Source organism: Oratosquilla oratoria, chromosome 4, assembly GCF_046742065.1.
Source record: "Oratosquilla oratoria isolate Oo_2021 chromosome 4, ASM4674206v1, whole genome shotgun sequence".
NCBI lineage: Eukaryota > Metazoa > Arthropoda > Malacostraca > Stomatopoda > Squillidae > Oratosquilla > Oratosquilla oratoria.
In genome coordinates this window covers 12,576,519-12,586,518 of record NC_134780.1, presented here as the reverse complement: position 1 = coordinate 12,586,518, position 10,000 = coordinate 12,576,519, and the positions used below count along the sequence as shown (strand labels likewise).

The window sequence follows — 10,000 nt, the reverse complement described above, 5'->3', positions numbered from 1 at the left end:
AGAAAAGTGAATGAAGGTGATGCAAGAACTAGTAGAAGAAATAACAGTGAAAAAATATGAATATGAATAATAACAATAATAATAATAATAATGATAATAATAATAATAATAATGATAATAATAATAATAATAATAATAATAATAATAATAATAATAATAATAATAGTATATTTCAATTCGCACAAAGGATTTGTGGGAGAACAAAAAATAATCACGAATGAGAATATGGTACTGGATTGAATAAATGAATAAAATCTAACAAGACTGAATGAGGACGAAAAGCGTAGGCTAATGGGAAAGGGGGGTGGGGGAGCGAGGAGTACCTGGGGGAGAGAAGAGTACAAAAGTGCAATAGACCTTATAATGGTGAATGAGATAATGTACGAAAAGTTTATGGAAATGAAGATAGATGAAGAGAAAAGGGTATATGACTCCTCAGATCACAGCTTGATGAAAGCAACATTTGCATGGTAAGAAAAGAAGGGGAAGGGCAAAGGAGAAAACTGGGAAATAAAGAAATACTGTACATAAAACGAATTAAGAAGCGATGAGGATATTCGAAAAAGAAGTAGTAGGAAAAAAGTAGAGACCATAACAGTGATGAATCAGATAACAGAAATAACAGCTAAGAGAATACTACAAAGAACATACAGTAGGAAAAAGGACATCAGAAATAACAGAACAGAACTTCTATGGATGGATGAAGAAATAAGAATCGGAATTAGGGAAAAGAAGAGAAGAAACAGAGAAGAGAAATGAAGAGAATGAGGACCTAAAGAAGGTGTTAAAAGAAAGGTACAGTACCTCGATCAAAATAAGTATATGGGTAAAAATATAAAAGAAGTTATGTATGCACATGAGAGACTTGGAGGTTCTAGTGAGTCCGGACCTTAAAACCAGGAAACAGTGCATTAGCGCCAGGAATAAAGCTAACAGAGCATTAGGTTTCATTGCTAGGATGGTAACGAATAAAAGTGCAGAGGTAATTATCAAACTCTATCTAGCGATAGTTAGACCCATCCTTGACTATGCGGTACAGTTTTGGTCTCCGTCCTATAGAATTGACATCAATTCACTAGAATCAGTACAGAGAAGAATGACCAAAATGATACATGGACTCAGAAATTTGCCTTACGAGGAGAGGCTTAGGCACCTTAACTTACACTCTCTGGAAAGACGCAGAGTGCGGGGTGATCTAATAGAGGTGTTCAAGTGGATCAAAGGCTTTAACAAGGGTGATGCAAACAAGGTCATCATATCAAAACAACAGGGACTCGCAGTAATGGATTTAAACTGGACAAATTTAGATTTAAGAAGGAAATAGGCAAGAATTGGTTTACTAATAGGGTGGTCGACGAATGGAATAGACTTAGTAACCATGTAGTGAGCGCTGAAACTATCAATTATTTTAAGAAACGGTTAGACAACTTTATGGATGGGGATGACAGGTGGTGATGGATGTGGAGCTGCCTTGTGTAGGCCTTATGGTCTCTTGCAGTCTCCTTCATTCTTATGTTCTTGTGTAAAAGGTGTCAGAAGAGATAAAAAAAAAAGGATAAAAGTAAGAAACTATGGGAAACAGAAAATTAAGGGCGAACAAAGGGATAAAAAAGAATAAGAGAAATGTACTATGAAGGAAGAAACGAGCAAAGAAACAGCAGCAAAAGAGGAGGTAGAATATTCTGAAAGAATATTTAGGAACAATGAAAATAAATTGGACCAAATGTGGAATGAAGATATCAGAGACTGATACCAAGATATGATGGAAACAGATTGGGAAGAATACAGACGATACGAGGTATTGAGAGATCCCTCAATGGGAAATGTAAAAAATATATAATAAAATAAAAATATATAATAATAATAACAACAACAACAAAAGCTCAAGAAAGGAATAGTGAACTCAGATACCACTCTGAAAATTAAAGGTGTCTAATTTTACGGGAACATATTTCTAGCACTTACCAAAGTCAGTAATATCTAAATAAATTACACCAAAAACTCTTTCGTTTTCTAATTATTGCAATTTGAAATAAGTCCCGCTTTAAAACGTTTGTCTGCTACAGCCATTCTCGTAAATCCTACCCGTGGCGCCATTTGCTCCGCAGTAACGTCAGAAGTTCTGTTCATTCTTCACGCTTCGTCATTGTTTTTGATGAACAGTGATCGTGTCGAGTTCTGCAGGCTACTTGATATCAAATTTAGGAATTATGAAAATGAAGAAAGAACTGCTGAGTAAAATACACAATTGGAAAGAAAAGAAAAGAGACGGAGAATAATATCATATCAATAACATATAGAACTCAGTGGAAAATGCAGAAGAAAGCTTATGATAACCGTGCGGGACATACACGGGGAGCTAAATGATAGGACTAGATTATCTTACAATAAAAATTCCTTTTTAAAAGCATTATTTATCGGATAGATAAGCTTAGAAAAATAAAAACAAGAAATGATACGTGAATAACAAAGGAATTACACAGAATAAGAATAACAAAAGGGGAAAAGAAAGCAAAACAAGGCAGAAGTTAGGGCGTGCAGTACATGAATAAACAGAAAATAACTTGTCATTTGTTGGAACAGATTGGTATGTACTTAACCATACTTGTAAAGCTTTCTTATTTATATAGTGTGTAAACAATCTAAAATAATGTATATAACTTGTCGTGTAAAGAATTAGTTTTATCTAGCAGTAACGAATCATCAGTTAATCTTTTTACTGGTACACTTGAGCTGAGAAGAAAAATATTTGTATTACGTTTTAGGGATCATTGTTTACAAAGTTTGTGGCATCTAGGAGGCGTAGTGTGAACGTGATGCAGGATTGTCTAGGAGCGCACTGCAAAAAATATTGAATGCGTCACGTATATAACCCTTACTTTTTTGAATGTCCAAAGACAGCATTGCAGAACTAACATGGACACAAGTAAACACCAATGATGCACCAATATGAAAACTTCTTCAGGGAGATATTTTGGTTCCAAATGATAGCCCATAACTATACCGTCTATCCACATATTTTGCTTTTTGTCAGAGATATCTAAAGAATCATGACTACTCTCAGAAGACGATGAAAAACTCTCAACGTCGCCGAAGGATCTGTCTGTTTCACTACAGGACGACATTGTCTACTGAGATGGCTTGGGTTGGTATACCTCATGACGTCATCAGAACTAATACCAAGAGATGGCGCTGTATGCTGCGTTTTAGAATGCAAATTAGCAGACGACAAATATTTTAGTCAAAAAGTTCCCTCCAAAACTACTTTTGAGATAAAGTATTTGCTTTAACTATGACTCTCATAAAAATAAATAACATTACGAAGAATAAGAAGGTAGCTGGCCCATACAGATTAAAACCCGAGTTATACAAGACACTTGCAAATAATGAAACATGTATGAACACTATAACTAAATACTACAGAACGGAATTAAGAAGAAAGGAAAAACCAGCATAGTGGGAGACAGTAGATGTAAAAGTAGTAGAGAAAAATAAAGAACCGAAACTGAAAAATGTGAGACTACTAGCTAGCAGAACAGTCCACGAGACTATAAAAATAACGAAGCAAGTGGGTCTGCCCCCACATCTATCTTAACACTAACTTACTTCCATTTCATTCTTTCCTTACACTAAACCCCCAAATTCCCCCTCCCTCCCTCTCCCCATCTTATCTATCCTGCCCTCTAACTAAGACTACTAGCACTGGCGAACATATTTTATGTTATTATGTCATTAGCAAAAAGAACGAAATCGAACAACATATAGAACAGAATGGTGAAACAGGAAGGATAGGCAGGGATTACAAAAGAAGGGAGAATGGAAACCATGTTTATACTAGAACATTGCATAAAAGAAAGTAAAAAAGCAAAGAAGCGACTAATAGTGAAGAAATATAAGATTCACGAAGGCATGATAGAAGCAACGAGAGAAATATACAGAGATGACAAGACAAGAATAAAAGTGGGAGTGAAAGGAAATGAAAATTACCAACGGATTAGAACAAGGTTGCACAGGATTGACAACATTTAAATATAGAACATATGTGATAACGAAAGAATTAGAGGAAAGAGGGGAGGATTTAGAAATGACAGATTTAAGATAAATGTACTATTCTATGCAGACGATGGACTAATAATGAGCACAACAATACAAGTAGTAGAAACATAAAAATATTAGTAGAGGCAAGTATAAAAATGTTGGTTAGAAATTAATAAAAGAAGTAATATAATCTATAACATGAAGGAAAAATCAAAACGAAATAGCAGGCATCAAAATGAAAAACACCATAAAGTACTTACGAATGATATTAATAGAAGATAAAGAAAAAATATTCAGGACAGAAAAAGAAAATGCAAATGCGAGGGAATGTGACACACACAGTAATAATTACAAGCTGCAACAAGACGTTTATAGGGAAGATGTATTGGGAAAGCATAATAATACTAACAATAAAATAAAATTCACAGGAGAGATAAAAACAAATGCAGAAAATTGAAAACGGGGTGTACAGCAATAGGCACAGTAAGAGAGATAGGCATATCAACTATGAGAATGAGAATATTAGGAGGAAGATTAGAATACATAAAAGGTATAACAGACAGAGACAATGATCTATTAAAGAACATAAGGGAAGAAATAAAAGAGGACCAAAAATGCAAAAGGAACAAATCTACACAGAAATAAACGAATAAAAACAAGGTAAAAGAATTAATAAATGGAATAAAAACAATAGATCACAGAAAACGGAAAGAAGAAATAGAAACCGAGAACACTCTAAAGATATATAAAGAGTGGAAAGAAGAAATTAAAAAGGAAACATGCTATGATAGACTGGAGTCAGTTACATGGTACAGGGCAAGAGGTAATTGCCTACCACTACGTGAGAGAACGAAACAACAGGAAGAAGAGAAGAAATGCAAATTTTGTAATAAAGACGAAGACCTGCTACACTTCTAAATTCACTACCAGGAACTTAAAGAAAGGAGTAAAATAAAATAGTTGAAAGAAGACATTAACGTTGATGAAATAGTTGGAGGAAAATTCTTTTTCTAGAGATCATAGAAGATAAAAAAAAAAGCACAGACTGTAGAAAAAATATAAAAGATGAAGGAAACTGACGGAGTATAGACGATGGCAACAAAGTAAACAAAGCAAAGACGAAGCGCGCAGAGGATTAGGGTAGTAAATAGAATCACATAGAGGTGTGCCTTTCCAAAAAAAAAAGAAAAAAAAAATCGAACCTGAACCTGAAGCACTGCGCCATCGAGCTGTGCGTGTGTGTGTGTGTGTGTGTGTGTGTGTGTGTGTGTGTGTGTGTGTGTGTGTGTGTGTGTGTGTGTGTGTGTGTGTGTGTGTGTGTGTGTGTGTGTGCGTGTATTCACCTTGGTCTTTCACCTTGGTCTTTGGATCACGTGTTGGACTCGTGATCGACAGCTATTTCCCTCCCGGAAGAGAGCTCAGAGCTCGTATGACCGATCTATGGGTAATGCTATGACCTTACACACACACATACACACACACACCCAACTCCCCGCCCACGAGAGTCGGAGTAACGACCCGAAGCGCAGCGATACCGAAATAATTTCGGCCCTGGGCAGGATTCGAACATGTGTGTGTGTGTGTGTGTGTGTGTGTGTGTGTGTGTGTGTGTGTGTGTGTGTGTGTGTGTGTGTGTGTGTGTGTGTGTGTGTGTGTGTGTGTGTGTGTGTGTGTGTGTGTGTGTGTGTGTGTGTGTGTGTGTGTGTGTGTGTGTGTGTGTGTGTGTGTGTGTGTGTGATTCACCATGGTCTTGGATCACGTGTTGGACTCGTGATCGACAGCTATTTCCCTCCCGGAAGAGAGCTCATATATGACCAATCTATGGCTAATGCTATGACCTTACGCGCACGCGCACACACACACAATTCCCTTCCCACGAGAGTTGGAGTAACGACTCGTAGCGCAGCGATACTGAAATTATTTCAGCCCTGGGCGGGATTCGAGCCCGGACTGCCGTAGTGGCGACCGCGAACACTACCATTGCTCGCGCGCGCGCGTGTGTGTATTTACCTATTCTTATTTACTAAATTGTAGTATACAGGAAAGTAGCAACGCTCGTTGGGTCCCGTCTCCTGTTCTTCAATTTCTATCACATATAGCCTCAAATTCATGAACAGTTCTAACTTAATCTATACCCTTGATTTCCAATTATCATATTTAGATTTGATCTCATGTATTGTTTGAGCTTGAGCTATATCACCCTCTGAGTTATTCCACGTATTCATGCATCCATATGGGGAACTGTGATTCTTCTCATCCCATGACTTCTTAAAGCCCTCCCATCTTTAATCATGGTATCTTTTCAGTCAATGCAATCTACCCCTTTAGTGACCTAAATACTGTAACCATATCAACCCTTTCTCTTCGACCTATCAAAGATGGCAGATTTGGGGATGTAAGTCTTTCCACCATATATTTGATCTGCCCGGCTGGGGACCTGTTTGGTTGCTATCTTTTGCATTCTCTCGATTTTGCTTACATCCTTCATTCTGTGTGGCACTATACTACTAACGCATATTCCAGTCTTGGATGGATCATGATTTAGATGATTGTTTTTTCATCATCGCTTCATCCATATTGTGAAATGTCACTTTAATCTTCTGCAGTAGTCCGTACGTCTCTTCCACAATCCTGTTGATGTGTCTGTCAGGTGTCACTTTTTTTTAATCAGCCTTCCCAAACCTTTTTCCTTTTTTGTTTTACAAAGGATTGCAAAGGATTACAAAGGCGGAGCATGCCGACAGGATACCTTTTGGTCCATATCTAGATCAGATACGAAAAAAATCATAACAATGATAAATTAATAAATAAATGAATGAATAAATAAATAAAAACTATAATAATGTAAATGATAAATAACATACATAAATAAATGCATAGGTATAGTTAAGTAATGAACAAACTGGTAAATAATAATAAATTGACATATAACTAATAATAAATAAGAATCAAGTAAATATTGATAAACAAACAGACAAATGATAACAAAACAAATAAACAAATAATATAAAACAAATGATAGTCATTACAGCATCTTGCTTAGGTGTTTATCTAAATGAGTCTTAAAGCTTCGAACTGAACTACATTGCACTGCCTCTGCAGGAAGTTTATTCCATTCATTAACTACACGGTTCGCGAAATTGTTACTACCCACTTCCAAATTAAATCTATTTCCTGACAGTTTGAGATCATTGTTTCTTGTCTGATTCTCATTCAGTGTGAAAATTTTACCACTTTTGGTGTTGTCAATTCCCTTTAGAATCTTAAAGACCTGTATCAAGTCAACTCTGAGTCTACTCTTTGTAAGGAAAACAGATTCATATGTTTTAGTCGATTTTCGTATGATTTATTTTTGATATTTGGAATGAGTTTTGTGGCTCTGTTCTATTCTCGTTTTTTCCTTAGCTTCTATTATTTTTGTTTTCTCTTCCTCTTTCTTCTTTATTCATCTCTTTATCCATACCTGTTTATACTGATCACTTTTTGCTAGTTTCCCTGTTTTTGATAAGACATTCTCTGCTGTCGTTTGTGACGTGAATCTAATCTTACTTGGTCTGGTCTTGTCTATACTGTATTTCCCTAGTCTATATATTTCTTCAATTTCTTTCTCTATTTCTTGTTCACCTTCTTGAAATATTTTAATACCTTGTTTACTTTTCCTTCTCATCCCTTACTCTTGTAGTCCTATTTGGATTATGCTTCTCTTCCATTCCTAATATAATTATACATTTCTTTTTATCTGCTAAGTCTCTTACTATATTCTCCTTCTCTCTCATCACTTTAATAACTGTGTCCTTAGTGTGTTCCTTCATCTGTTGTTTCACTATATCTCTAAATTCAATTTTGTTATCCTCCTGGACTTTTTTCCAACCACTTACCTCTTTTGCTATGGACTCTTTATTCTCTTTATTATTCCTCTTTAATTCCTCATTCTCATCCTTTACTTCTCTTAACTGTCTTTTTAATTCTTCTATTTCTTTAGTTAGGTTTTGATTCTCCTTTAGTTCTTCCAATTTATCAACTCTTTGTGTAATTAGTGCGAGTTGGCTAAACCTAACCTCCCATGATTCGTTCATTTTTGTTAGTTTTTCCTCTAGACTTGCTAATCGGGGGAGGTTGTCATCTCCTCCCTCATTAAATCCATAGAAATATTTATCTCCACTTTCTATTGAGCTGCTCTTATCTATATTTCTACTCTTAATTCCTTTACTTGTTCGACATCAGCTGTGTCGTCTGCACATCTTTTCTTGTTTACACTCCTGACGATTTAGGCTTGTCCATCCTTTTCCTCATTTCCTTCCATTTTCTTCAATAATGCCTCCCCTTCTCCTTTTTTTTTTCTGCCCACTACAACACGAGCTTCCCCCACCCCCCCTCCCTATTAACACAACACAGGTACTCCCTCGTCGATGAAATCCACGAAAATTGCGTGTTTTTTTGTTTTGTTTTGTTTTGTTTTTTCTTCCCGGGGTTCCAATCTTCGCCGTCAATCCGACGATGTGTGTGTGTGTGTGTGTGTGTGTGTGTGTGTGTGTGTGTGTGTGTGTGTGTGTGTGTGTGTGTGTGTGTGTGTGTGTGTGTGTATGTGTGTGTAATGTAGGACGTTTCGGACATTTTGGTCCTGGATGTTTTGGCATCGGACATTTCAAGCTCAGTTATTTAATGAAATAGGACATTTCGGCCTAATCATCTATACACAAATATTAATTCCTTTGCCTCTTAACATAATACTAAATTAGATATAACTCATTTTATTTTATTTTTATCAAATATGATAACATATCAACTTATTTGAAATTAACAAAGAATACTCTATTCTATTCTTGCCTTGTTCATTATTCATATGTAATAAACACATATTCACATATTTAAAACAGATTTAATATAACATAACCTTAACCATCAAAACTATGATTATCTGTGAGTGAGACAATATAGTTGATCAGATTAAAATAGGGTTGTGGTCTTAGTGATGAGTTTTAACAGATTGGGCCACTTCTGCTAAGGCATATAGGTTTTGATCTGACCAAATATGAGATGGTTAAAACCAAACTAATTTAATTAGACCTTGCATGCCAAAGTTTTTGTCCTTGTCTTACTATATTTGACCCGTGCAAGTTCCAAAAGGGGTCAAACTTGACAATATTCAGAATATAGTACTTTGTTTGGATACTTTAAAAATAAATGTGTAACATATTACATACTTGACAGTGTTAAAATTGTATATATAGATTTGAATGATATATCATATAACAATGGTCGAAACGTCCTTGGTGGACAATATTCGATGCCGAAATGTTCGGGAATGAAAATGTGTGTGTATATGTGTGTGTGTGTGTTTACTTAACTATCTACATTTATGATTATACTACACAGGAAAGGAGCAACGCTTGTTGGGTACCGTCTTCCACTCACCAAGTTATCATACCTTGCCTCAAATTCAAAATTCACAATTCCAACTTGGTCTGTACCCTTAATTTCCAATTATAGTATTCAAATCTGAACTGATGTATTGTTTTAGCTTTGACTATAGCCCCGTCTAAGCGTTTGTGCAACCATATGGACAATTGTATTTCTTCTCATCTTTTAGACATGTAGTATTCCTTAATTTGTTCTCATGACCTCTTAAATCACTTCTATCCTTAATCAAAATATCTTATCCTTTACTACTGTCCTCATACATCTTCCCCGTAAAAAAGATTTCATTCATTCGAGTAATTGGCTTCCTCGCCCTCCAATATGATTTAATTTCCACAAAAGTCGACTGTGAGGTACTTTATCTAAAGCTTTCTCCATATCAAAGTACACAGTCCACTCGCTCCTCTTTCGCTAGCAGCCCATCAATCACTCTCAAGTAAAAGCGTAAAAGGTTCGACACGCATGACCTTCAAGATCTGAAACCAAAACTGGCTGATTGCCAAAATGTATATCTCTTCAAAATGGCCCATTGGTCTTTCACAAT

At 35.9% G+C, this 10,000-nt stretch overlaps 1 protein-coding gene across 3 annotated transcripts in view; it reads left to right on the top strand.

Moving 5' to 3' along the window:
• Positions 1–10,000, top strand: part of LOC143024617 (uncharacterized) — a 135,630-nt gene that overhangs the window by 103,948 nt on the left and 21,682 nt on the right. The window lies entirely within an intron of this gene.